Source organism: Mesoplodon densirostris, chromosome 1 (assembly GCF_025265405.1).
Source record: "Mesoplodon densirostris isolate mMesDen1 chromosome 1, mMesDen1 primary haplotype, whole genome shotgun sequence".
Lineage (NCBI taxonomy): Eukaryota > Metazoa > Chordata > Mammalia > Artiodactyla > Ziphiidae > Mesoplodon > Mesoplodon densirostris.
In genome coordinates this window covers 152,744,531-152,771,534 of record NC_082661.1, presented here as the reverse complement: position 1 = coordinate 152,771,534, position 27,004 = coordinate 152,744,531, and the positions used below count along the sequence as shown (strand labels likewise).

Genomic DNA, 27,004 nt, shown 5'->3' with positions numbered 1-27,004 from the left:
TCTTTTGGTATTGAATTTGTGGATTTTATGGGCAGCAGCTGCCCTTTGGAAGTTTCTTTCACTTGCTGCTCAGTTCCCTGGTGCATTTGGTTCTTTAACTCTGCTAGGAGCTTGACTTACTTCCTTGCATGTTGCTTCTTTATGTTTTAATGTAGGAAAAGTTTTGAGTGACTAAGCGTAATGGATTTAAAATCTCCATCACATGCCACTTGCTCTCCTTTTCGATGTTGAGGGCTTCACAGCATCAGAGATGATTCTATAATAGAGCATAGCAAAAATCTAACACACCCTGGCTTGGCTTTTTAGACTCCTTAACACAGGGATCTCATTCCAAGGATCTGGTGTTTTGCATCTATTTCTCCATATCTAGTCCTGTCTTTTATCAATATAGTTCTAAAATCCTGTGTCAGCCATGGAATCATCACAGAATTAGGTCTAGCAAGATTTTTTTCTGGGTAGAACTTTTTTTTTCCCCCTCTTACAATAACAGAATATATAGATTCTTGATTCCTGAGCTGTTCCTCTATAGCTTAACAGTATAAGAGACAGAAAGCTCACAATTGTGGCTTCCTCCAATGTGATTCCTCACTCTGTTAAAGCATAGATAACTTTGGGTGTACTTCTATGAGAAACCAGGTCATGAGGAGCTATGTTAGCTCACTTGTTCCCTTGATCTCATATTTATCTTTTGCATTGCTTTTTTGGCTGTTCCTGGTAAATTGAAGTAAACATAACCTTAAACATAGCTCAAGTCATCGTTCTAGACCAAACTTTGTGGTCTGGCTAATTCATATTCGCCCCCGGTTTCCTATTATAAACCCATACTTTTATTTCTGTGTTGCTCAATACTTTAAACATACATCCTTTCTGTGTTACTGTATGTCACTCATCTTCTATCCCTACTTAGTACCTACCTCTGGACTTAATGTTGAAAGAGAAAAATAAAAATTTATTAGTTTAAACCCCTGTATTGGGGTTTCTATTACTTTTAACTGAATACATTCCTTAGCTGATCCTCTTATATTATCAGAATTCTGTAAAGTAGGACTATTCTAGGATTAGTTATTTTAGTGGCTCAACAAGGTCATCAGAAACTGTGATTCTTGCCCTCTTTCTATTTTTCCATTCCCTGCGCTACAGCAGATTACCTCATGGTTGCTTGATGACTGCAAGAGTTCCAGACATCACATACGCTCATATTAATGTCTATCTTGGGTCTCTCTCTCTCTTTTTTTTTTTGGGGGGGGGTGCTGTGTTGGGTCTATGTTGCTGTGCGTGGGCTTTCTCTGGTTGCGGCGGTGGGGGGGCTACTCTTCATAGTAGTGCATGGGCTTCTCATTATGGTGGCTTCTCTTGTTGCAGAGCATGGGCTCTAGATGCACAGGCTTCAGTAGTTGCAGCACACGGGCTCAGTCGTTGTGGCTGATGGGCTCTAGAGTGCAGGCTCACTAGTTGTGGCACACGGGCTCAGTTGCTCCGTGGCATGTGGGATCTTCCTGGACCAGGGCTCGAACCCATGTCCCCTGCATTGTCAGGTGGATTCTTAACCACTTTGCCACTAGGGAAATCCCTTGGGTCTCTTTTTTAAAATTTAATTTTATTTATTCTTTTATACTGCAGGTTCTTAGTAGTCATCAATTTTATACACATCAGTGTATACATGTCAATCCCAATCTCCCAATTCATCACACCACCACCACCACCCCCTGCCACTTTTCCCCCTTGGTATCCATATGTTTGTTCTCTGCATCTGGGTCTCAATTTCTGCCCTGCAAACCTGTTCATCTGTACCATTTTTCTAGGTTCCACATATATGCGTTAATACACGATATTTGTTTTTCTCTTTCTGACTTACTTCACTCTGTATGACAGTCTCTAGATTCATCCACATCTCTACAAATGACCCAATTTCGTTCCTTTTTATGGCTGAGTAATATTCCATTGTGTATACATACCACATCTTCTTTATCCATTTGTCTGTCGAGGGGCATTTAAGTTGTTTCCATGACCTGGCTATTGTAAATAGTGCTGCAGTGAACGCTGGGATGTGTGTGTCTTTTTTTTTTTTTTTTTTTTTCGCGGTACGGGGCCTCTCACTGTTGTGGCCTCTCCCGTTGCGGAGCACAGGCTCCGGACGCGCAGGCTCAGTGGCCATGGCTTACGGGCCCAGCCGCTCCGCGGCATGTGGGATCTTCCCAGACCGGGTCACGAACCCGTGTCCCCTGCATCGGCAGGCAGACTCTCAACCACTGTGCCACCAGGGAAGCCCCTGTGTGTCTTTTTGAATTGTGGTTTTCTCTGCGTATATGCCCAGTAGTGGGATTGCAGGGTCATATGGTAATTATATGTTTAGGTTTTTTTTTTTTTTTTTTTTTTTTTTTTTTTTGCGGTATGTGGGGCTCTCACTGCCATGGTCTCTCCCGTTGCGGAGCACAGGCTCCGGATGCGCAGGCTCAGTGGCCATGGCTCATGAGCCCAGCCGCTCCATGGCATGGGGGATCTTCCCAGACTGGGGCATGAACCCATGTCCCCTGCATCAGCAGGCAGACTCTCAACCACTGTGCCACCAGGGAAGCCCTATGTTTAGTTTTTTAATGAACTTCCATATTGTTCTCCATAGTGGCTGTATCAGTTTACATTCCCACCAACAGTGCAAGAGGGTCCCCTTTTCTCCACACCCTCTCCAGCATTTGTTGTTTGTAGATTTTCTGATGATGCCCATTCTAACTGGTGTGAGGTGATACCTCATTGTAGTTTTGGTTTGCATTTCTCTAATAATTAGTGATGTTGAGCAGATTTCATGTGCTTCTTGGCCATCTGTATGTCTTCTTTGGAGAAATGTCTACTTAGGTCTTCTGCCCATTTTTGGATTGGGTTGTTGGTTTTCTTAATATTGAGCTGCGTGAGCTGTTTATATATTTTGGAGATTAATCCTTTGTCCGTTGATTTGTTTCCAAATATTTTCTCCCATTCTGAGGGTTGTCTTTTTGTCTTGTTTGTAGTTTCCTTTGCTTTGTAAAAGCTTTTAAGTTTCATTAAGTCCCATTTACTTATTTTTGTTTTCATTTCCATTACTCTAGGAGGTGGATCAGAAAATATCTTGCTGTGATTTATGTCAAAGAGTGTTCTTCCTATGTTTTCCTCTAAGAGTTGTATAGTGTCCAGTCTTATATTTAGGCCTCTAATCCATTTTGAGTTTATTTTTGTGTATGATGTTAGGGAGTGTTCTAATTTCATTCTTCTACATGTAGCTGTCCCGTTCCAGCACCACTTATTGAAGAGACTGTTTTTTCTCCATTGTATATCCTTGCCTCCGTTGTCATAGATTAGTTGACCATAGGTGCGTGGGTTTATCTCTGGGCTTTCTATCCTGTTCCATTGATCTATATTTCTGTTTTTGTGCCAGTACCATATTGTCTTGATTACTGTAGCTTTGTAGTATAGCCTGAAGTCATGGAGTCTGATTCCTCCAGCTCCGTTTTTTTCCCTCAAGACTGCTTTGGCTATTCGGGGTCTTTTGTATCTCCATACAAATTTTAAGATTTTTTGTTCTAGTTCTGTAAAAAATGCCATTGGTAATTTGATAGAGATTGCATTGAATCTGTAGATTGCTTTGAGTAGTATAGTCATTTTCACAATATTGATTTTTCCAATCCAGGAACATGGTATATCTCTCCATCTGTTGTTGTCATCTTTATTTTCTTTCATCAGTGTCTTATAGTTCTCTGCATACAGGTCTTTTGTCTCCCTAGGTAGGTTTATTCCTAGATGTTTTATTCTTTTTGTTGCAGTGGCAAATGGGAGTGTTTCCTTAATTTCTCTTTCAGATTTTTCATCATTAGTGTATAGGAATGCAAGAGATTTCTGTGCATTAATTTTGTATCCTGCAGCTTTACCAAATTCATTGGTTAGCTCTAGTAGTTTTCTGGTGGCATCTTTAGGATTCTTTATGTATAGTATCATGTCATCTACAAACAGTGACAGTTTTACTTCTTCTTTTCCAATTTGTATTCCTTTTATTTCTTTTTGTTCTCTGATTTCCATGGCTAGGACTTCCAAAACTATGTTGAATAATAGTGGTGAGAGTGGACATCCTTGTCTTGTTCCTGATCTTAGAGGAATGCTCTCAGTTTTTCACCATTGAGAATGATGTTTGCTGTGGGTTTGTCATATATGGCCTTTATTATGTTGAGGTAGGTTCCCTCTATGCCCACTTTCTGGAGAGTTTTTTATCTTAAACGGGTATTGAATTTTGTCAAAAGCTTTTTCTGCATCTATTGACATGATCATATGGTTTTTTTCCTTCAGTTTTTTAATACGGTAAATCACATTGATTGATTTGCGTATATTGAAGAATCCTTGCGTCCCTGGGATAAATCCCACTTGATCATGGTGTATGAGCCTTTTAATGTGTTGTTGGATTCTGTTTACTAGTATTTTGTTGAGGATTTTTGCATCTATATTCATGAGTGATATTGGTCTGTAATTTTCTTTTTTTGTAGTATCTTTGTCTGGTTTTGGTATCAGGGTGATGGTGGCCTCATAGAATGAGTTTGGGAGTGTTCCTTCTTCTGCAATTTTTTGGAAGAGTTTGAGAAGGATGAGTGTTAGCTCTTCTCTAAATGTTTGATAGAATTCACCTGTGAAGCCGTCTGGTCCTGGACTTTTTGTTTGTTGGAAGATTTTTAATCACAGTTTCAATTTCATTTCTTGTGATTGATCTGTGCATATTTTCTCTTTCTTCCTGGTTCAGTCTTGGAAGGTTATACCTTTCTATGAATTTGTCCATTTCTTCCAGGTTGTCCATTTTATTGCCATAGAGTTGCTTGTATTAGCCTCTTAGGATGCTTTGTATTTCTGTGGTGTCTGTTGTAACTTCCCCTTTTTTATTTCTAATTTTAATGATTTGAGTCCTCTTCCTCTTTTTCCTGATGTGTCTGGCTAATGGTGTATCAATTTGTTTATCTTCTCAAAGAACCAGCTTTTAGTTTTATTGATCTTTGCTATTGTTTTCTTTGTTTCTATTTCATTTATTTCTGCTCTGATCTTTATGATTTCTTCCCTTCTACTAACTTTGGGTTTTGTTTGTTCTTCTTTCTCTAGCTCCTTTGGGTGTAAGATTGGGTTTTTTATTTGAGATGTTGTTTCTTGAGGTAGGATTGTATTGCTGTAAACTTCCCTCTTAGAAAAGCTTTTGCTGCATCCTATAGGTTTTGGATTGTCATGTTTTCATTGTCATTTGTCTCTAGGTATCTTTTGATTTCCTTTTTTTTTGCGGTACGCGGGCCTCTCACTTTTGTGGCCTCTCCTGTTGTGGAGCACAGTCTCCAGACGTGCAGGCTCAGCGGCCATGGCTCACGGGCCCAGCCACTCCGCGGCATGTGGGATCTTCCCGGACTGGGGCATGAACCCGTGTCCCCTGCATCGGCAGGCGGACTCTCAACCACTGCACCACCAGGGAAGCCCTGATTTCCTCTTTGATTTCTTCAGTAATCTCTTGGTTATTTAGTAATGTATTGTTTAGCCTCCATGTGTTTGTGTTTTTTATGTTTTTTCCCCTGTAATTCATTTCTAATCTCATAGCATTGTGGTCAGAAAAGATGCTTGATATGATTTCAGTTTTCTTAAATTTACTGAGGCTTGATTTGTGACCCAAGATGTGATCTATCCTGGAGAATGTTCCTTGTGCACTTGAGAAGAAAGTGTAATCTGCTGTTTTTGGATAGAATGTCCTATAAATATCAATTAAATCTATCTGGTCTGTCGTTTCATTTAAAACTTCTGTTTCCTTATTTATTTTCATTTTGGATGATCTGTCCATTGGTGTAAGTGAGGTGTTAAAGTCCCCCACTATTATTGTGTTACTGTCAACTTCCTCTTTTATAGCTGTTAGCAGTTGCCTTATGTATTGAGGTGCTCCTATGTTGGGTACATATATATTGATAATTGTTATATCATCTTCTTGGATTGATCCCTTGATCATTATGTAGTGTTCTTCCTTGTCTCTTGTAACCTTCTTTATTTTAAAGTCTATTTTATCTGATATGAGTATTGCTACTCCTGCTTTCTCTTGATTTCCATTTGCATGGAATATCTTTTTTCATCCCCTCACTTTCAGTCTGTATGTGTCCCTAGGTCTGAAGTGGGTCTCTTGTAGACAGCATATATATGGGTTTTGTTTTTGTATCCATTCAGCGAGCCTGTGTCTTTTGGTTGGAGCATTTAATCCATTCACGTTTAAGGTAATTATCGGTATGTGTGTTCCTGTTACCATTTTCTTAATTGTTTTGTGTTTGGTTTTGTAGGTCTTTTGCTTCTCTTGTGTTTCCCACTTAGAGAAGTTCCTTTAGCATTTGTTTTAGAGCTGGTTTGGTGGTGCTGAATTCTCTTAGCTTTTGCTTGTCTGTAAACCTTTTCATTTCTCCATCAAATCTGAGAGATCTTTGCTGGGTAGAGTAATCTTGGTTGTAGGTTCTCCCTTTTCATTACTTTAAATATGTCATGCCACTCCCTTCTGGCTTATAGAGTTTCTGCTGAGAAATCAGCTGTTAACCTTATGGGAGTTCCCTTGTATGTTATTTGTCATTTTTTCTTTGCTGCTTTCAATAATTTTTATTTGTCTTTAATTTTTGCCAGTTTGATTACTATGTGTCTTGACATGTTTCTCCTTGGGTTAATCCTGTATGGCACTCTCTGTACTTCCTGGACTTGGGTGGCTATTTCCTTTCCCATGTTAGGGAAGTTTTCTACTATAATCTCTTCACATATTTTCTCGGGTCCTTTCTCTCTCTCTCTTCTCCTTCTGGGACCCCTATAATGCGAATGTTGTTATGTTTAATGTTGTCCCAGGGGTCTTTTAGCCTGTCTTCATTTCTTTTCATTCTGTTTTCTTTATTCTGTTCCACAGCAGTGAATTACACTATTCTGTCTTCCAAGTCACTTATCTTTTCTTCTGTCTCAGTTATTCTGCTATTGATTCCTTCTAGTGTATTTTTCATTTCAGTTATTGTATTGTTCATCTCTGTTTGTTTGTTCTTTAATTCTTGTAGGTCTTTGTTAGACATTTCTTGCATCTTCTCGATCTTTGCCTCCATTCTTTTTACTAGGTCCTGGATCATCTTCACTATCATTATTCTGAATTCTTTTTTTGGAAGGTTGCCTATCTCCACTTCATTTAGTTGTTTTTCTGGGGTTTTATCTTGTTCCTTCATCTGGTACATTGCCCTTTGTATTTTCATCTTGTCTATCTTCTGTGAATGTGGTTTTTATTCCACAGGCTGCAGGACTGTAGTTCTTCTTGCTTCTGCTGTCTGCCCTCTGGTGGGTGAGACTATCATGTCTCTTTTTATAAGGAAAATATTCCTCCAAAGTCTCAGCAGACTTCTCTTCATGTCTCATTGGATAGAATTGGGTCACATGCCCACACCAAACCAAACCTTTGCCTAGAGGGATAAAACACCCATGCTGGGGAGGGTGATGCATTCCATATTCCCTTTTAAAAAGTGGCTACATGGGCTTCCCTGGTGGCACAGTGGTTGATATTCCCTTTGCTGATGCAGGGGACACGGGTTCGTGTCCCGGTCCAGGAAGATCCCACATGCCGCAGAGTGGCTAGGCCCATGAGCCATTGCTGCTGAGCCTGTGCGTCCAGAGCCTGTGCTCCACAATGGGAGAGGCCACAACAGTGAGAGGTCCGTGTACTGCCAAAAAAAAAAAAAAAAAAAAAAAGTGGCTACATGGAGGACAACTAATAAAATCAAGTTCTGTTAGGAGGAGGAAGTGCAGTTGCTGGGGTAGCAACTGACTGTCACCGAAATATGGCTGGCCTCTTTGGACTGAGTCATTTTCATGGATTCGTGGACCACTGAGGAGTGATCCTTAGAGAGATATGGAATATTCTGGTAACCTGACATGAGGGAACAAAAACTCTCTTTTATTTGAACAAGTTAATTTAATTGGGAAATAAATGTTGTCATATTATCTATAGAATAGTGCAGGATGATGAACTCCCATCTAAGAGAGATAAAGCTACAGTTAGAGGAGGTATTTTGTTTTAGAAGTAATTATTAAAGGTATGCTACAAAATTGCCTGTACAGAAGATTTAATTTCACTTTACTTTTTGAATAACTTAAGCTTCTTGGAGAATAATTCTTTTCTAAGGCAGGTACATTAATACAAATATCTGAAAAATGAGAGGCTGCAAGGAATGAGAAGAAAGTGAGATGGTATTACTTCCTAGCAGTGGTTTATTTTTTAGGTGAAGACTTGAGGTGATTCTTAATTAAGTTTTGCAGAACCTTGCTGAGAAATTTGATCTCAGCACCTGAGATTTGTTCCCAGCAGGAGCTCATGAGCTTTAGTGGTTTGTAGGGATGACTGAAGAGTCTGGCAACCTCAGAACCATGACAGCTGGGTTCAGAAGAACACAAAGAAGGATGCCTGAGTTTTATGATTAGAAGACAATTAAAAAAAATTTACAAGTGAATGGAACTAGGTAAATATATCATGAATAAATCAGGTAGGCCTATCTAAGCAAAATTATGAAACAGATGATAATAAATTGTATGTGTTTTTTTGGAGTCATCCACTTGGAGAGACGGATGTCTTTGAGTCCAGCTATCACTCAAGGTAGAATTAACAATAATTAATTTTTGACTCATAAAAAGAATATCTTCCCCCCCCCCCATTTTTAGTGGTTCTTGGTAGCAGCCTGTATAATTTCCTTAAAGATCTGCATTGGCATGGTTAGTGTAAGTTGTGCCCTTTCCCATTAGTATATAGCTATGGAACTTAGGAATGGTTCTCCTTTTCAAAAATCATTTTCTTATTCTTCAGTTCTTGTTATTTGGCCAGGCAGCTACAAAATGATTTTATATTCTAGACCAACACAACTCTTAAAGTGGGTATTTACCTGTTTATTGCTTCACATTTTATAATTTTATTTATATAAATTTTAATATGAGCTTGAAATTTTAACCAGTAACACTGAAAACACAGATCAAATTTGATTTTGTCAGAGTATTTGGACAAGAAATGGATCTCTTACTTGCCCCTACTAGAGCCATAGTTACTCTAAATATTCAATTCTCCTTAAGACCTTCTACCAGGCATTATGCTTCCTGGCCACCTAATGCCAGGCATTATAATGCCTATAATCTATATATGAATCCTGGGCTCCAATTCCAGGTCTGCCACTTACTAGATGACTAAATTTGTAACTTGGAGCAAGATACTTAGTCTCTCTGTGCCTCAGTTTCCCCACCTATAAAATGGGAGCTAATAATATTATTTATCTCAAAGTTGTTATGAGGATTAAATTAGTTAAAATAGGTAAAGTCATTTAGAACAGTGTCTGGTCTAATAAGCATGCAATAAGCATTAGCTAATATTATCCCAATAGTTATTTAGAAAAAAAAAAGAACAATTTTCAATCCTTGCAAGAGATGGGTGGGGTCTGTTAAAAATCTTTATCGAGAAAATAATAAAACATTAAAAAATATTTTATATTAATTATTTTATATATATTAAATATAAGACCTGAAAATGGAGAGGTGCCATGTTCGTAGATTCAAGGAATCCCATAACATAATGATGTACATAAAATAATATTAAATTAAATTATAAATAAATTCATTTCCAGGCAAAATACCAATTAGTTTTCTTTTTGCCATGAAATTTGATGTCGATCCAAAATTTATATGGAAGAATCAAGATCCAAGAATAACCAAGACAAAGAACAAGATTGGAGAATTGCCTTACCAGGTATCAATTCTCATTATAAAACTGTACTAATTAAAACAGTGCGCTATTAACTAGAGGTAAACTAGTAGGAAGGTGGAATAGAAAAGAATTCAAGAGACAGTGACATAAGTGGAAATTTTTATTTAAAAAAAAGTAAGATTGCAAATTAATGAGTGAAGGATAAACACTGTAGGGACAATTGGCTATCCACATTTAAAAATTAAACTATTTCTCTACTCAAACTGTATAAGAAAGAATAAAGAAGCATGAAAGCTCTAAATGTAAACATATATTTAGAAAGAACTGAAAGTACCCAGCCCAGAGTCATGATGATGAGGACACAGAGTAGGGTAGAGAGTTAGACTTCGGTTATATCTAGATTGATTTCTTGTTTTTTTTGTTTGTTTGTTTTGTTTTTTGCGCTACGCGGGCCTCTCACTGTTGTGGCCTCTCCCGTTGCGGAGCACAGGCTCCGGACGCGCAGGCTCAGCGGCCATGGCTTACGGGCCCAGCTGCTCTGCGGCATGTGGGATCCTCCCGGACTGGGGCACGAACCTGTGTCCCCTGCATCGGCAGGCGTTTTGTCAACCACTGCGCCACCAGGGAAGCCCTTGATTTCTTTTTTACAAGACTGGAATCAGTTATGAATAGCTGGAATAGGGATATTTGCTATCTCAGTCACTATATATTTGTGTTTTCAAAATTTCTCAAAATGAAAAATACAAAAAATAAAAAATACAGAACATAGCAACTCTGTAGTTGATAAAGAAATTTTTCCTATTTTTTGGACTGAATTCTTGGGGACTTTCATACAAAAAGATTTGAAGTACCCTGCGCATATCAGCATTTATATCAGAAAAGCCTAGCCCATCATGGATTTGAGTGTCCACCACAGAAGTGGACAGTTAGATAAAAAGAGCAGAAGACATGGACTAGGACCAAGATAAAAGCATTGCCTAGTCATTCTTGGCTGAGAATTTCATCATTGGTCTTATAAAAAGAATTCATGCAAATACTGTCATCACATTGTATGCTTTCATGTATTCAATCTGTCGAACACATATTTATTGAATATCTAATCTGTATTAGGCACGAAGCTAACTACTGAGGATTCAGCAGTGCAGGACAAGATCCCTGTGCTCAAGATTAATCTGTAGTGAGAAGGACATATTTCAAAATAATAATTACTCAGGTAAATATATCACTACAAAATTTCATCTTGCTATAAAAGAAAACTAATGATAATTGTGTGTTATCTGGAATTTATCCTCAAATTTACTGAATAAAACACTTTATATTCAATAGTTAGAATCAGTTCTTTGCCAATTACCAATTTATTGCCTCTCATCTCTAGTTCCACGCATCATAATCCTGTGTACAATTGTGAGTAAAAGGCGTTATATGTTTTCTTAGTTTGTGATTCATTAAAAAAAGGGGATGATTCTTTGCTCAAAACTTTGTTCCAGAGTTAAAGTCTGTGTAGTAGGTTGAATAATGGCTCCCGAAGGTATCCAGGTCCTAATCCCTGGAACCTGTGAATATAACCTTATTTGGAAATAGGGTCTTTGTGGATGTAATTAAATTAAGACAAGATTATACTATCTTAGAATGGGCCCTACATTCAATATGATTGGTATCCTTAAAAGAAGAGGAAATTTGCACAGGAAAATATCAAAACACTTGGAAACTAAACAGCACACTATAAATAAACACCATATTCTAAATATTCATAGAGGAAGTCTCAAAGGAAATGAAAAAAATGCATTGAACTGAATGAAAATGTAGCATATTAAAGTTTGTGGGACATTACTAAAGCACTTAAAAGGAAGTTTATAGCACTAAACACATATATTCGAAAAGAGGAAAATTCTCAGATCAATAGTCTAAAGCTCTCACCTCAAGAACCTAGAAAAAGGAAGAGCAAAATAAACCCAAACCAAACAGAAGGAAGAAAATAATAATGATAAAAACAGAAATCAAAGGAATTGAAAATAGAGAATAAAGAAAATCAGTGAAACAAAGAGCTGGAACTATGAAAAACATCCATAAAATTGACAGCCCTCTAGGAAGACTATGTGAGGCAAAAAGAGAAAGGGCATGAATCACCAATATCAGGAAGAAAAGGGGATATCTCTAAAAACAATGCAGACATCAAAATGATGATAAGGGAATACTGCAAACAGTTCTACACACAGAAATTTGACAATTTAGATGAACAAATTCCTCAAAAAACACAAACTGTTGCATCTCACCCAATATGAAATAATTTGAATAGCCCCATGAATACTAAATATATTGAACTTGTAATAAAAAAAAAAAAACTCCCTCAAAAGAAGTCTCCAAGTCCAGATTGTTTCATTAGAGAATCCGACTAACCACTTAAAGAATTAATACCAATTCTACAACATCTCTTCTAGAAAAAAGAAGAGAGGAAACCCTCTCAATTTATTTCATGAAGTTTGTTTTACCCTGATACCAAAACCAGACAAAGACAGTACAAAAAAAAAGGAAAACAATAGACAATGTTTCCCATGAATATAGATGCAGAAATCAAAATCCTTAACAAAATATTGATAAATAGAATTCTTCAATATATGAAAAGATTTACATTCCACGACCAAATGGAGTTTATCCCAGGGATGCAAGAAGGAATTTAGAAGTCCATTGAATGGTTTTGTTTTTTTAAAAAGATTTGAGCATAGAATAAAATATAAAACTATGGAAATTTTTTGTATTTACTTATTTTCTTTCTTTAAACACAGAATATACTCAATAGTGCTATGAAGTTCTCCATGCTGTTTAGTTATTATGTGAGCTGCACACACCCAGGAATATAATCTATGCTGTTGATTCTATTATCTTTTACTAGTTATACAATTTCCTTTACAACAAACTTATAGCAATTTTGTTTTTGTGTATTTTCATAAATAGCATTTCAAGAAAACTATAACTACAAAATTGTTTTTATTTATTTTTATTGGAATATAGTTGCTTTACAATGTTGTGTCAGTTCCTTCTGTACAGCAGAGTGAATGAGCTATACATGTACATATATCCCCTCCCTCCTGGATTTCCTTACCATCTAAGCCACCACAGAGCACTGAGTAGAGTTCCCTGTGCTATACAGTAGGTTCTCACTAGTTATCTATTTTATACATAGTAGTGTATATATGTCAATTCCAATGCCCCAGTTCATCCCATTCCCCCTTTCCCTCCTTGGTGTCCATACGTTTGTTCTGTACGTCTGTGTCTCTATTTCTGCTTTGCAAGTAGGTTCATCTGTACCATTCTTCTAGATTCCACATATATGTGTTAATATACGATATTTGTTTTTCTGACTTAGTTCACTCTGTATGACAGTCTCTAGGTCCATCCATGTCTCTGCTGGAGAAAACCATAATTCCAAAAGATACATGCACCCAATGTTCATTGCAGCACTATTTACAGTAGCCAAAATTGTTTTTAAAATGAATATCTAAAATCGCTGCATTGTTTTATTAATAATATGCATATTTTGGCTTGTTAAAAATCATTTCTTAGTAAATGATTACACTTACAAATATAAATTTAGTTGAATCATTGCCTGTATTGAATATCCAGTGATCAAGCATTGTCAAATTCAAATGGTTTTTATATCAAAGCAGTCTTTCTCCTACTCCCTCATAGAAATTAGTTATGAAAATGAAAGGGCATGCAATATATTTTTATCTAATATGAAATTAACATTAACACTAGGAAATTATTTTAAATATTTTACAGAGAGTCTTGTTGAGATCCAGATCAAAGCACCTTTATGGCTGCCTTAGAATGTAATATGCCAGTACCAAGCATCAGCTTTATTTTCATTTGGATCTGTATAGATATATTTCTAGGTGTTTGAATGTTTTTTTATGTAAGATTACCTAGAATACATCCCAATGATTAGACCATAATGAAAGACAGTTTACATAGCTCAGTATTATCATTTTTCAATGGTAGGCAGTATAAACGAGAATAGAATAACAAAAGCAAACAAAAATGACAGAAGCAACAACTAAAAATTTTTTAAATCTTAAAAATTACATTTATCAAGGCAAGGATTATTCTTCGTAATTTTATCTGGAAATGGGTACAAATTGGCAGGAATGTGTAGTAGATTATTATTGTGTTTAATATTACTTTGTATAAAAATATTGGCATTCTTCATAGGACCACTGTGGTTTTTATTTTTATGAAGACCCAGTAGCAAGCACATTTGTAACATGAAAGAGTTGGATTCAATTCCGTTTACATAAACGCAACCTCATACACAGAGCTCATTAGTTTATCCTCAACTGATATATAAATTATTGAACCAATCTTGATCTGCCAGCTAAGTGGAATATGAGATCTCACAGCAATATTTATTAATTTCTATGAGGACTTTATTTCTACCCTGCTTCTGAAAGATACAAAGAGGAAATTGCAGCTTTTGTGGTTTCTTAAGGAATGAATACAATCTAAATGACCCTAAACTTCAGAGCAGGAGTTGAACTTTAGGATTTCTTTTGTTGGCTTACCTCCAGCTGCCTTATAAGAAGAACATGATTTTTGGTTCATATTTATATTTTCAGATGTTGACTCATCCCCTTCACTGATTTTGTCTTTTTATTTAAGAAAATATCCTTCATGAATGATTGAATTGTTAGACTCATGTATCCATTTGCTCTGTCTCCTGATATTACAAAGACTTTTTTCAGAAAATGACATTACAAGATTCCTGGCAAATGATTGGATTGGCAAATAATTCAGGCAGATGTGAAAATAATATCAATGACAAATCAGAAAAATTCAATACATATAACAGTACCAAGCATTCAGGATGTGGGGGAAGATGAAGCCACATACATGTTGGTTGGAGTGTAAACTGGTTTGCTGACTTTGGAGAGCAATTTGTGAGTACTTTGTAGAGGTGAATTTGCACCTGGTGTCCATCCTACTATTTTATTACTTCTTTACCCTAGAAAACCCCAGGCATTTGTGCACAGGGAGAGTCTTTGAGCAGGTTTGTAAGAAGGGAAATAATCCATTTAACAGTGAATAAATGTATAAACCATTGTTTATACAAACAATTACTATGCAAAGATTTGTAATGAATGTTCCAGATCTACAAGAGTAAGTATGGTTTATTTCAAAAATGCAATGCTGAATAAAAAAGAGTAAGTTGCAAATTATACTTTAAGTATAATTCATTTATGTAGAATTAAAAAATAGTACTATTTATGGATGCTACATATATAATGAAGTAGAAGAACATCATGAATATAATACACATTAGCATTAGGATAGTAGTTACTGCTGGGGAGGAAGATGGCAGATTGAGGAAGATGGCAGATTGAGGGTAGAGATGTAGGTGTAACATTTCATTTTTTAGAAAAGAAAGTGAGAGAATTGAAGTAAAGAAAGCAAAGTATTAGTGTATGCTTAATCTTGGTATTTTTAGCATTGTTACCCTTACAGGTATCTGTAACATTGTATTTTGTACATACATACATATATATATATATATATATATATATATATTTTTTTTTTTTTGCGGTACGCGGGCCTCTCACTGTTGTGGCCTCTCCCGTTGCGGAGCACAGGCTCTGGACGCGCAGGCTCAGCGGCCATGGCTCACGGGCCTAGCCGCTCCGCGGCATGTGGGATCTTCCCGGACCAGGGCACGAACCCGTGTCCCCTGCATTGGCAGGCGGACTTTCAACCACTGCGCCATCAGGGAAGCCCTGTACTCATATTTTAAAATGGTTTTATAGTTAAGGAAAAAAAATTCCTAATTACTGGTTGTGAAGGGCTGAGTTCAACCAGGTGAATGTCAATTTCATGGGGTAAAATCACCCCATGAAGTAGGGAATTGAAGAGGTTTTCTCCTAAGCTGGCCCAAGGAAGTAGCAAGAGGAATTAATTTATCAAGGAATGAACTTTGAAAATAGACCAGGACATATTGCTATTCTCATGGGAACTTGATCTCTTTCAAATAGTCTTCTTTAAAGAAACCTTAAGAAGTTAACTTCTCCAATGCTCATATTTTCTCAGTAATAAAAAATAATGCTAATATTGCATAAAATTTAATAAGCACTTATATTCAGATTCTGCTAATGATTTATACATTTGTCTCATCTAATCCTCACAATGTCTCTATGAAGTAGGTATTATTATAAACCACACTTAAAGATGGGCCAAGTACTTTCCCTACTCACATGGCAGAGCTAGTACGTTGCAATAGCAAGATTAACCATTAGAGGCCTTTACAAGAACAACAGATTAATAAGTAAATCAGTGAAACATTAAAGGCAATGGGGATGGTCCTTTCAACATCCCTCTGCTCTCATTTTATAGTAGACTGCCCCACTGAGTTGCTACCAAAACAGTTTGATAATTTAAGAAAGATTAAGCTTATGTACTAACAGACACTGTACCATCCCTTTTGAATATAACATTTAACAGAGTTTCTTTTTGTTTTAGTGCTAGGAACTTAAAAGCTAGTGAGTATGAATATGTGAATATTCAAAATATTTTTTAAACTTATATAAACAGAAGTTTATATTAACGGGCATCTGTCTGAATAGAAAAGATATTGCTACTTCTGAATTTCCTTCCACCTCAAAAAATTCTGTTTGTGTAGTTAGATTGATTAGATATTAATTCTACTTCTGAGAAATAATAATCTTTTTATTAAGAAATAGAAATTGCTCATTTGAGCATTAAAAGATTTTAAAATTGAGAAATTGTGTAGGTAGAGTTTTGATACAATAAAATCGAAGCAGAAAAATTACCTAAAATATACTTTAAGTATATTTTTTCCTCTCAAATAGGAGAAAACTGATGAGGATGGGGTGGGATTTTGTACTGGACCAAAAAAGCTAAGTTTCTGAAGTTATTTGGGAGGAGGCTTAAGTTTTATTTTAGAATTAATTATAGTTAAATTTATTGAGCCATTAGATGCTCCAATAAGTAATTACTATTTTCCATGCACTGGACTGTGCCTTTTTACGAGTAGGATCTCACGCAGTCCTGACAATGTTGTGTACTCATTTTGCCGATGAGAAAACTGAGGCTGTGAGAGGGAAAATAAAGGGCTCAAGGTCACACAACTTGAGAATAGCAGAGTCATGGCTCAATGTAGAGTAGGATTCAGATCCAGGTAGGCAACTCTTCTTTTGTGCCTCCTTCAGTTTGTTAAGGTGTCCCAGTGTGAAAACCTCTATAACTGGTTTTGGGAAGAGCAGGTGAATCTGAGCTCTGAAACCTGCGGCCCTTTTTTTTGTGTGTGTGTGTGTCAGGCTGAGCACTTTTTGCTTCTTTATGAGAAACAGTCATAATTAAGGGCAATAGCTTAAGGACACCTCAATAAGAGACTTCTTAAAGATGGGATAGAGTTTAATGGAAAAAAATGTTCTGCTTGGAAAACATGCTAGGGAACTATGAATGTTTTTTTCTCCTTTTCATCCATAAAAAGATTAGAAGTGTAGTACTCTGAATTACTTTTCAGGCAGAGAAACTATAAAACACTGTGAAATAGAGAAGCAGGATTCAGAATATTGCATTTTGTTTTTTATTACAAAAGAAATACATGCACATGGTAGAAGATTAGAAAATACTGATAATAAGAAAAGAAAAAAATTTACAAAATCTGTAACTATCATTGAGTGATAAACACCACCATTACCTTGGTGTGCATAACTCTATGTAGGTTCTTTAAAAATCAAATCATGTTGTGGAACCTGTTTTGTTACCTGATGATAGCTTTTTTAAAGGTTAAAGGCATTTATTTTTGTACTTTAGGGCATAAATGGTGCTACAGAAATGTTGATACAATAAGTGTATATCCATGAGATTTTGGACTACCTTTCCATAAATCTTACTTGAATGCAGTGTTATTTTCTTCTGCTTTTATTCAAGGTGGTGCATCACAATTATGATGTAGTTCTTTTTTTTTTCTAAAGATTTTTTTTTAATGTGGACCATTTTTTAAAGTCTTTATTGAATTTGTTACAATATTGCTTCTGTTTTTTTATGGTTTGGGTTTTTTTTTTGTGTGTGTGGTATGCAGGCCTCTCACTGTTGTGGCCTCTCCCGTTGCAGAGCACAGGCTCCGGACGCATAGGCTTAGTGGCCATGGGTCACGGGCCCAGCCGCTCGGCGGCATGTGGGATCTTCCCGGACCGGGGCACGAACCCGTGTCCCCTGCATCGGCAGGTGGACTCTCAACCTCTGCGCCACCAGGGAAACCCCCTATGGTTTGGTTTTTTGGCCGCGAGGCATGTGGGATCTTAGAACCCGCACCCCATGCATTGGAAGGTGAAGTCGTAACCACTGGACCACCAGGGAAGTTCCTATGATGTAGTTCTTGATGCTAGCTACTGGGTGACTGTCAGGACTTTCATGAAATGAACTGTGAAATTGACAAACCTATATGTCAATTATGATTCTTCCAGGATGGAAGACTAATCCAGGGCCAAAATTAAAACAGAGATAACCATAATTTTTGAAAGGTAGAAGAGATCCTACAGAGTGAGTATATATGTTACACACAAGGGAAGAGAGAAAATATTCCGAAACAGTGTCCAGGGCCATACAACTAGTTATTGGTGAGAGATTGCAACTGAAATCCAGCCGTTCTAACTTCTAGTCCATTGCTTTTTCATCTATTGCATGTGTCTCTCACTAAGGAGCCCATTTCATGAGATTGCAGAATAGAGCACTGTGTGGTCTGGCTTTCTTAGGGGCAACGTTTCCAACCTCCAGACTCATAGCCCTACATAAAGAGAGGGCTCCTGGGAACCTCTCCACTGTTAAGAAATTCCACGAAGCAGAGTAATTGTCCCTATTAACTCTTTAAGTCCTGTGAATCATGGGAAGAACAGAATGACCATTCCTGGATCTTAGGATTTAGGACAGCTATTGGAAAGATTTTTAAATTTATTTTTATTTATTTATTTATTTATTTTATTTATTTTTTTTTTTTTTGCGGTATGCGGGCCTCTCACTGTTGTGGCCTCCCCTGTTGCGGAGCACAGGCTCCGGACGCGCAGGCTCCGGACGCGCAGGCTCAGCGGCCATGGCTCACGGGCCCAGCCGCTCCGCGGCATATGGGATCCTCCCAGACCGGGGCACGAACCCGTATCCCCTGCATCGGCAGGCGGACTCTCAACCACTTGCGCCACCAGGGAGGCCCTTAAATTTATTTTTAAAGTCCTATGAGATATAAGGCATGGTAGGAGTTTAAGGTGGAGGGATAAATGTGGGGCAGAAGCTGGCCAGAAAATAGCCAAAGATTTAACTTCACCAATAGGAATGTTTTTCTTTCTTGTCCTCCCTCTGTCAGTTGTCATCATCCTCTTCATCATCACTATGATTTTTTAAAAAAATCTAACATATCTCATACTTACTATAGTCAGACACTGAATTCAGTGTTTTTATATGCATTATCTCATTTAATCTTATGAAACAAATTGTTATTCCCATCGTACAAATAAGCAAACCGAGGCTCAAGTGACCTTAAGTAATTTGGTCAAGGGCTTCCCAGCTGGTAATCAAACTAGCATTCTAACTTAAGTCTTTGGGTCTCCAGAACCCATGCTCTTTACAATCTATTACACTATTCCTCTTATAAGCATCCGTGAGGGGTTGAGGTTCAAAAACCCAAGTCAGATTGCAGAGTAATCTTGAACTTGATATGGACAGTGGCATGAAAAGGAGGTCTAAGCTGGGGCACATGAGGTCTATGGCAGTGAAGTTTCTAGTTCACACAGTCCAATACTAGAAATTTGATTTCTCTGTCTATCCTTGAGGTCATGCTGGGAGTGGGGGTGTGAGAAGGATCCAACATGATCAGGCTGAAGGTCACACAGCTATACTGTTTTTCTAGCAAGAAACATAGATGAAAATTAGGAATCAGGGCAGACATCCAGCTGGGTAGAATGGCTCTGAGATTTATGCCAGATGCTCATGAAGGTACCACGGGGAAACAATTCACTCTGAACACCCTACACACAGGCATTGATGTAGCAGACTAATTCCAGAAGAAATATGTGTATTTTTAAAAATATATTTATTTATTTATTTTTGGCTGTGTTGCGTCTTTTTCTGTGCGAGGGCTTTCTCCAGTTGCCGCGAGCGGGGGCCACTCTTCATCGCGGTGCGTGGGCCTCTCACTGTCACAGCCTCTCCCGTTGCGGAGCACAGGCTCCAGACGCACAGGCTCAGTAGTTGTGGTGCACGGGCTTAGTTGCTCCGCGGCATGTGGGATCTTCCCAGACCAGGGCTCGAACCCGTGTCCCCTGAATTGGCAGGCAGATTCTTAACCACTGTGCCACCAGGGAAGCCCCGGAATATGTGTATTTTTTACATATGACACCTGTTTCCAAAAAAAGAAACTGTAGTGGAACTAAGTGCAGCTTACGTGTTATGCCTAGTTCTTGGCTAATGAGACACTTATGTGTGTTCAGGCTCAAGACACAGATGGGAATGGTGAGGATCTCCAGCTAAAGAAAAAAATGCAAGTGACCATGGGATGGTGAAGGAGCCTACTCAAGGTAATAGATGTCACCCAGGGAGGCAGAGGGACAGATTGCTCACTCTATTGCTGCTGGTAAGGGGTGCACATTTTTCAATTTGAATATCTATAGCAGTAATTCTCAAAGTGTGGTCCCCAGACCAACAGCACCAAAATCACATGGGGACTTACTGGAAATACACACTCTCAGGCTCCACCCCAAACCTAATTAATTAGACACTCTGGGGGTGGTGACAAACCTTCCAGGTGACTGGGATGCAACTGAAGTCTGAGACTCACTGACCTGCAGCATTACAGCATTTATCAAAGCAACCATATGAGTTATGTTTGTCATCTTTGTTTTGCAGAAGGGAAATCCAAGAAATGTCAAGTTAATGTTAAGTATCATGCCCAAGATTACACAACTAGTAGATAGTAAAATTGAGATTAAACTTCACTGTTATATGGCTGTAGTTATGTATGCTTCCAGATATTTTTAAGTTAACTGAATTTAATCTTTTAGTTAATGTGTTTGGATATTCTCTTCAGAGGTGATTACCATATCATGTATATCATATGTCATATCATGACATGTCATATATCATGCCATATATCCTATATATTATATCATACTATATATTTATCTTTTCTCTAACATAGCATTTAAATGATATAATAGGATCCACCTTCTACATGGAATTATCTTGAAGAGCTTCCATATTAACCACCTTTCCCTCCTTTTCCCTTTAGCTCTTTTTTTTCCACAAGCTATTTTGAATTTCAATGCTATGAAAGTTGAGAATAGTCCAGTAAGCAACACTATATTCTTTATTTAGAATTACCAGTTAACATCTTGCCATGTATGCTTTCTTTTTCTCTTTCTGTGTGTATATAATCATGTGTATCAAACACATATACGTTTTCCTGAATTATTAGAAATAAGTTGCAGCTGTTATAACAGTTCACCTTTAAATAATTTAATGTGTATCTCCAAGGACAGGACCTTTCTCTTATATAACTACAATACTACTAGACAGCAAATAAGTTCAACATTTGTTCAGTAATATAATCAAATATTTGGTCCATATTCAAATTTCTCCAGTTATTAAAGAAATATCACATAGGTTTTTTTTTTTTTTTTTTTTTGCGGTATGCGGGCCTCTCACTGTTGTGGCATCCCCCGTTGCGGAGCACAGGCTCCGGACGCGCAGGCTCCGGACGCGCAGGCTCAGCGGCCATGGCTCACGGGCCCAGCCGCTCCGCGGCATATGGGATCCTCCCAGACCGGGGCACGAACCCGTATCCCCTGCATCGGCAGGTGGACTCTCAACCACTTGCGCCACCAGGGAGGCCCTCACATAGGTTTTTTTAAATTCAAAATGCAACATAAAATCATGCAATGCATTTTGCTGTCATGTCTTTTATTTAATTAATTAATTTATTTATTTATTTTTCTTTAGTGAAAAAATAAATTGTATTTTATTGCAAAAGAATTTACATTAAAATTAAGGGCTTCCTACAACTATCGACCTAGATGTTTGCATAACATCTGAGATATTTTTATTCAAGTATTTATTTTTTTTTTGAATTTTATTTTATTTTTTTATGCAGCAGGTTCTTATTAGTTATCCATTTTATACATATTAGTGTATATATGTCAATCCCAATCCCGTGTCTTTTTCATCTTGTTTATCTAGAGCCATCCTTCTGTCTTTTTGTTTGCTTTCATGCCATTGACATTTCTGGAGTGTGGGTTAGTTGTTTAGAAAAACGTCCCACCTCCCACTTGTGTACTTCCTGTTGCATCCCATTAGGTAGCACATGATGTCTGTTTGTGCCATTCTTGATGAACAGCTTGGTTATTTAGTTAGGTGATGTCTGCTATAGCTCTGCAACATAGAGGTACCCCTTCCTCTTGTAAATCAAAAGTGGTATGTGGGATGATACTTTGAGATCATAGGATGGATTACCCTACTTTTTAACAACTTTTCACTGAATGGTATTAAAATCCCTTTGGATCCTTGTCTGAATCAAATATCACACAGGGGGTTGCAAAATGGTGATTTTTTGAATTCTATTACTTCTACATTTATTTTCTGGCATTTTTCTAGAAGGTAGAACCCTCATTTTCCCCTTTTCCTCTCTTATTTTTTTATGTACTAGGTATTACATATGTATGTATGCATGTGTTATCACTATTTACTTTGATTACAATTTTTTAATAATGTCATTTAATTTCATGTTTCAGGTTAATAAATCTATTATTATCTTTTGAAGAGAAATATATCATAATTTTTGATGAATGATGCTAACTATATGGTCACTGGACTTATACCTAGATAGAAAAAAAAATAAAAAAGATTAGATGACTTGTGTATCAAATGGGAGGGAGGGTTCAGCCCTTTACTCTTCTAGTTTTTATTACTCATTGGGACTTCTTCGATGTACTTTGGGCAGAATGGAGGAAGGATGGCCAGAAAGAATCTTTTAGATTTGATTTTTTTTCAAATTCCTGTAATTATATTCTACTTTTAAGATAAATCTGCTTTGAATTTGGGTCGTAGACTTGATCTATGGTGGAGTTTTACATCTCTGTGAGTTCAGTAGTCTTCTAGAAGTATTTTATATACATATGAATATGACATATATTATATTAATATGCTTTACATATATACACATTTATTTCATTTTTATGTATATTTCATTTTTTATATATTTTACACATACACACATGTGTTTTCATTTTTCTTTATATTTTCTCTGATAATGAGCAATCAGGTTTTATTTTATTTAATTTTTTTATCTTTCTAGGACTTTCTGGATTTTTAAACTGAATTTTTTTTATTGAAGTATAGTTGATTTACAGTGTGTTAATTTCTGCTGTACAGCATTGATTCAGTTATACATATATACATTCTTTTTTAAAAATTCTTTTCCATTTTGGTTTATCACAGGATATTGAATATAGTTCCCTGTGGTATACAGTAGGACCTTGTTGTTTATCCATTCTATATATAATAGTTGGCATATGCTAACCCCAATCTCCCACTTCATCCCTCCCCAACCCTCCTCCCCCTTGGCAACCACAAGTCTGTTCTCTATGTTTGTGAGTCTGTTTCTTTTTCATAGACCTTAAAAGAGGCATTTATTGCTATTTTTTTCTCATTCTATTGTTAACTCTTCTTAATGTGGCTGATTCTCACTATTACTTCATAATTTTTTCCTGAGAGTTTTTGAAAATGGTTCCCTTTGGAAGGAAGCAAGGCAAGACACCAGTAAACTAGTCTCTTTCGTTATCAGACTTTAATGTCTTAATAATTAAGCAATTCTAATATAAATTTATTTTGTGATTATTGTTCTGCTTGAGTGATTGTTGATATGTTTAGCAATTTAACTAATATTGCACTGAAGTTAATTGTCTTTATATCACTTATGGAGGAATCTGAGAAATGATGGTGATGATTCATTGAAAATAGTCATTCCCTTCTGATACTTTTGGGAACATAGGACAATGTTATGGTTTTGATCTTTGTAACATTTAAGGTTGACAGGAGGCCCAAAGTAAGAGTGGCATAAAGAAGGTAGGGATCTATTTCTCTTTCTCATAAACAGGAAAAAGAAGTAGGCAATCTGTTACTAATAAGGAGACTCCACAGTCATGAGGGAGTCAGGCTCCTTCTATCAGGTCCCTCTGCTATCTCTTTTTGTGTGTGTGGGGGTATTCCTATTTAAAACAAATTTTTTATTGAAATATAGTTGATTTACAATGTTGCATTTGTTTCCACCAACAGTGTAGAAGTGTTCCTTTTTCTCCACACCCTCACCAGCATTTATTATTTGTAGACTTTTTGATGTTGGCCATTCTGACTGGTGTTAGGTGATATCTCATTGTACTTTTGATTTGCATTTCTCTTATAGTTAGAAGTTTCTCTTATAGTTAGAAATGTCCCTCTGCTATCTTAACACATAGCTTCCATTGGAAGGTCCAGTATGGCTGCTCCAGATTAAAACCTCATATGTGCTCTCAACCAGCGTGAAAGAGGAAGGGTGCACCCCTCCCTTTAAAGAAGAATGCTTCCTGGAGTTTGCACACTCCTCTTCTGCTTATATCTTATTGGCCAGAATCTAGTCACATGGCCATGTCTAGCTATAAGAGAGATTGTGAAATGTAAATTTTATTCTGGGCAACCCTATTCCGAGCTAAAAATTGGTGGTTATGTTACTAAAGAAGTAGGGGAAGATGCATATTGGGGCAAATTAGCAATCTCTGCCATAACCTTGTAATAATTTGGGCTTTATTTATCAATATTTTCCAGGGGCAATTGTCAACTTGTCCACTTTTTTAACAGTTGACAAATTCTCCTTGAGAACTGTATCTGTTTTCTGGAATAGTTCAATGCATTTTTCAGTAGTTCAATGACATTATTTTAAAGCATAGGAAAAGGAGACTCTGATCTCTCTTAAATGGTAAAGGAGAATGGCAGGGGGCACATGGATCTATGTGCTATATTTCTCATCCATCTGCTCTGACACACAGATGTACCTAAACCTCCACAGGTCTGATGCCAAATTTTGATCAATGAGCAAAACATTAATTTCTGTAGCTGATTGTGAATATAGTTATACAGTGTTGTCACTTAGAACATTGAATGTATACAGCATGTATATGGCAGGTATACCTGCATTAGATGAATCAAGGGCATTATGAGGGGGTCTTTGTTGGGGATCCAGGCTCTATCTGTGGATTGGCTATCATCAACATTGGGGTTCCATCTTCCACCATTACTCCCAAATTCCAGCAAGTAGGAATGGGAGGAGAGGAAGAGAGGAACACACTCCTTCCCTTTCCGGGCAGTGTCTAGAATTTGCACACATTATGCATGTGGATCTTTTTTCTTTTTACTGAACCATCTCTTACACTCACACTTTTATACTGATTACATCTAAGATGATTATATCTAAATCAGTCCCTTAGACTTTTACATTATTTGTTATTTTTTCATGATTATAAACATCAGTATATACATTTTGAAATATGTAAATCTTTAAATGTATTTAAAGATAAGCATTTAAATGTTTAACAATATAAATTATTGTCTGCATTTTGAATGGTATCAGAATTGGGACAAGCACACATTTGATAAATATTGCCAGTTTTCTTTTTAAAAAATTAAAACAACACTCTCATCAGCTATATTTGAGAGGGTCTGTTTATTGCAAACTTACTAGTGTTTTGATTTCTCATACAGTTTTTAAAAATAAAGTTTCTTCATTCTAAGTGAGGTGAATATTTATTGTCTATCTTTAACTTTTTCCCTCTTCTTTTCTTATTAAGGAATCGAATTAGATATTTATATATAAATAATACTAATTTTTCTTCTGTTATATTTGTTACTTATAAATTTCCATATATTATGTCCTTTTAATTTAGCTAATGTTTCTCACTGAAGGAGAGAAATATAAAGTGCTCACATAGTCAAATTTATTAAGTATAAATGATGTGACTTTTTCCATTGTTTTTAAGTATACAAGGTATTTCTCATCCTGAGATCCAGAGATTGCAGAAATATACACCTTCATTATCTTCTATTTTAATTTTTCTGTAATTTAACTTGGTTTATGATTGAGATAAGTCTCTAATCCATATATTTTTTCCAAACAACTGTGAATCCCTGCTATTTATTAGGTCATCTTTTTCATTTGCATCAATTTGTAGTGTATCATTCTATAAATACACCAACAAAAAATAATATGTATTTTCAATCTGTCTATTCTGTCTTATAGGTGCCAGAAATGTTTTTGTAGCAGAATATTGGTATGTGATGAGAAATTTTGTTGTAGGGAGTGTTTTTTATGTCCTTACAGCATAGTTATTACCATTTTGAGCCTAGAGACAAAGAAAAGCATTTCCTTTTTTTTTTTTTTTATAATGTGAATTTAGAAAGTGCTTTTCCACATGAATGTCCGTGGGCACATCAAACTCACTATGTCCAAAAGAATGCCATTATTTGTGGCCCCATTACAACTCTCCTCTTCTAATGTTTCCTAGTGCGGTTAATGGCATAGCTTTCATCCAGTCTCCCTAGCCACAAACCTCAGCATCATTTCTGACTTTTCCCTCTGCATTTCACCCTACATGTAGCTATTTCCTAGTATTTTCTAACTCTATCCTGAAATACTACTGGAATCAGTTCTTTCCCTTTGGTTATCACTGCCTCTGCTCTCAGGGCTGTGCCATCTCTGCTGGACATGGAGAACAGCTTCAGGTTCTCGCCTCCAGCCTGTCCACCTTCAGCATAGGTACCAGTTATCTCTCTAAATTACAGATCCAAGCACATTACTTCTTCTGCTCTTAATCCTTGAGTGGCTTCACACTGTCTTGAGAATAGACTTCAAATTCATTAACATGATGTTCAAAGCCTAACAAAAGGTGGATCTTCATCTTACTTTCCTTTTTCAACTCCCTTCATTCCTGGCCACCCATGAACCCTGGGTTTCTGTCACCTTTTACTTTCAAATATTTCAACATTCTTTTCCCTTGGGCTGTTTTGTCCATAACTGCCTTTCTCACTTTGTTTTCACAATCCACACTCTAAGTCTCAGATCAAATATCATTGGCTCTGGAAGCTCTCTTTATTCAGTCAAACTTAATTGCCCTGTACTCTGTGTTCCTATTGAATTTGTGTACACATTTATCATAGCCCAGATTATTTTCTAAATTGTTTAAGATGCAGTATATCTGATGA

At 36.8% G+C, this 27,004-nt stretch overlaps 1 protein-coding gene across 4 annotated transcripts in view; it reads left to right on the top strand.

The window, feature by feature from the left end:
* The window catches only part of GRXCR1 (glutaredoxin and cysteine rich domain containing 1), a 349,214-nt gene that overhangs the window by 17,140 nt on the left and 305,070 nt on the right, over positions 1-27,004 (top strand). For 3 of the 4 annotated variants that reach the window (XR_009533590.1, XR_009533588.1, XR_009533589.1), the window contains exon 3: positions 20,212-20,298. The exons of the other annotated variant lie outside the window; for it this stretch is intronic. The gene's annotated coding sequence lies outside the window, so the exon portion shown is untranslated. The remainder of the gene's footprint in view (positions 1-20,211; positions 20,299-27,004) is intronic. 4 annotated transcript variants of the gene reach the window in all.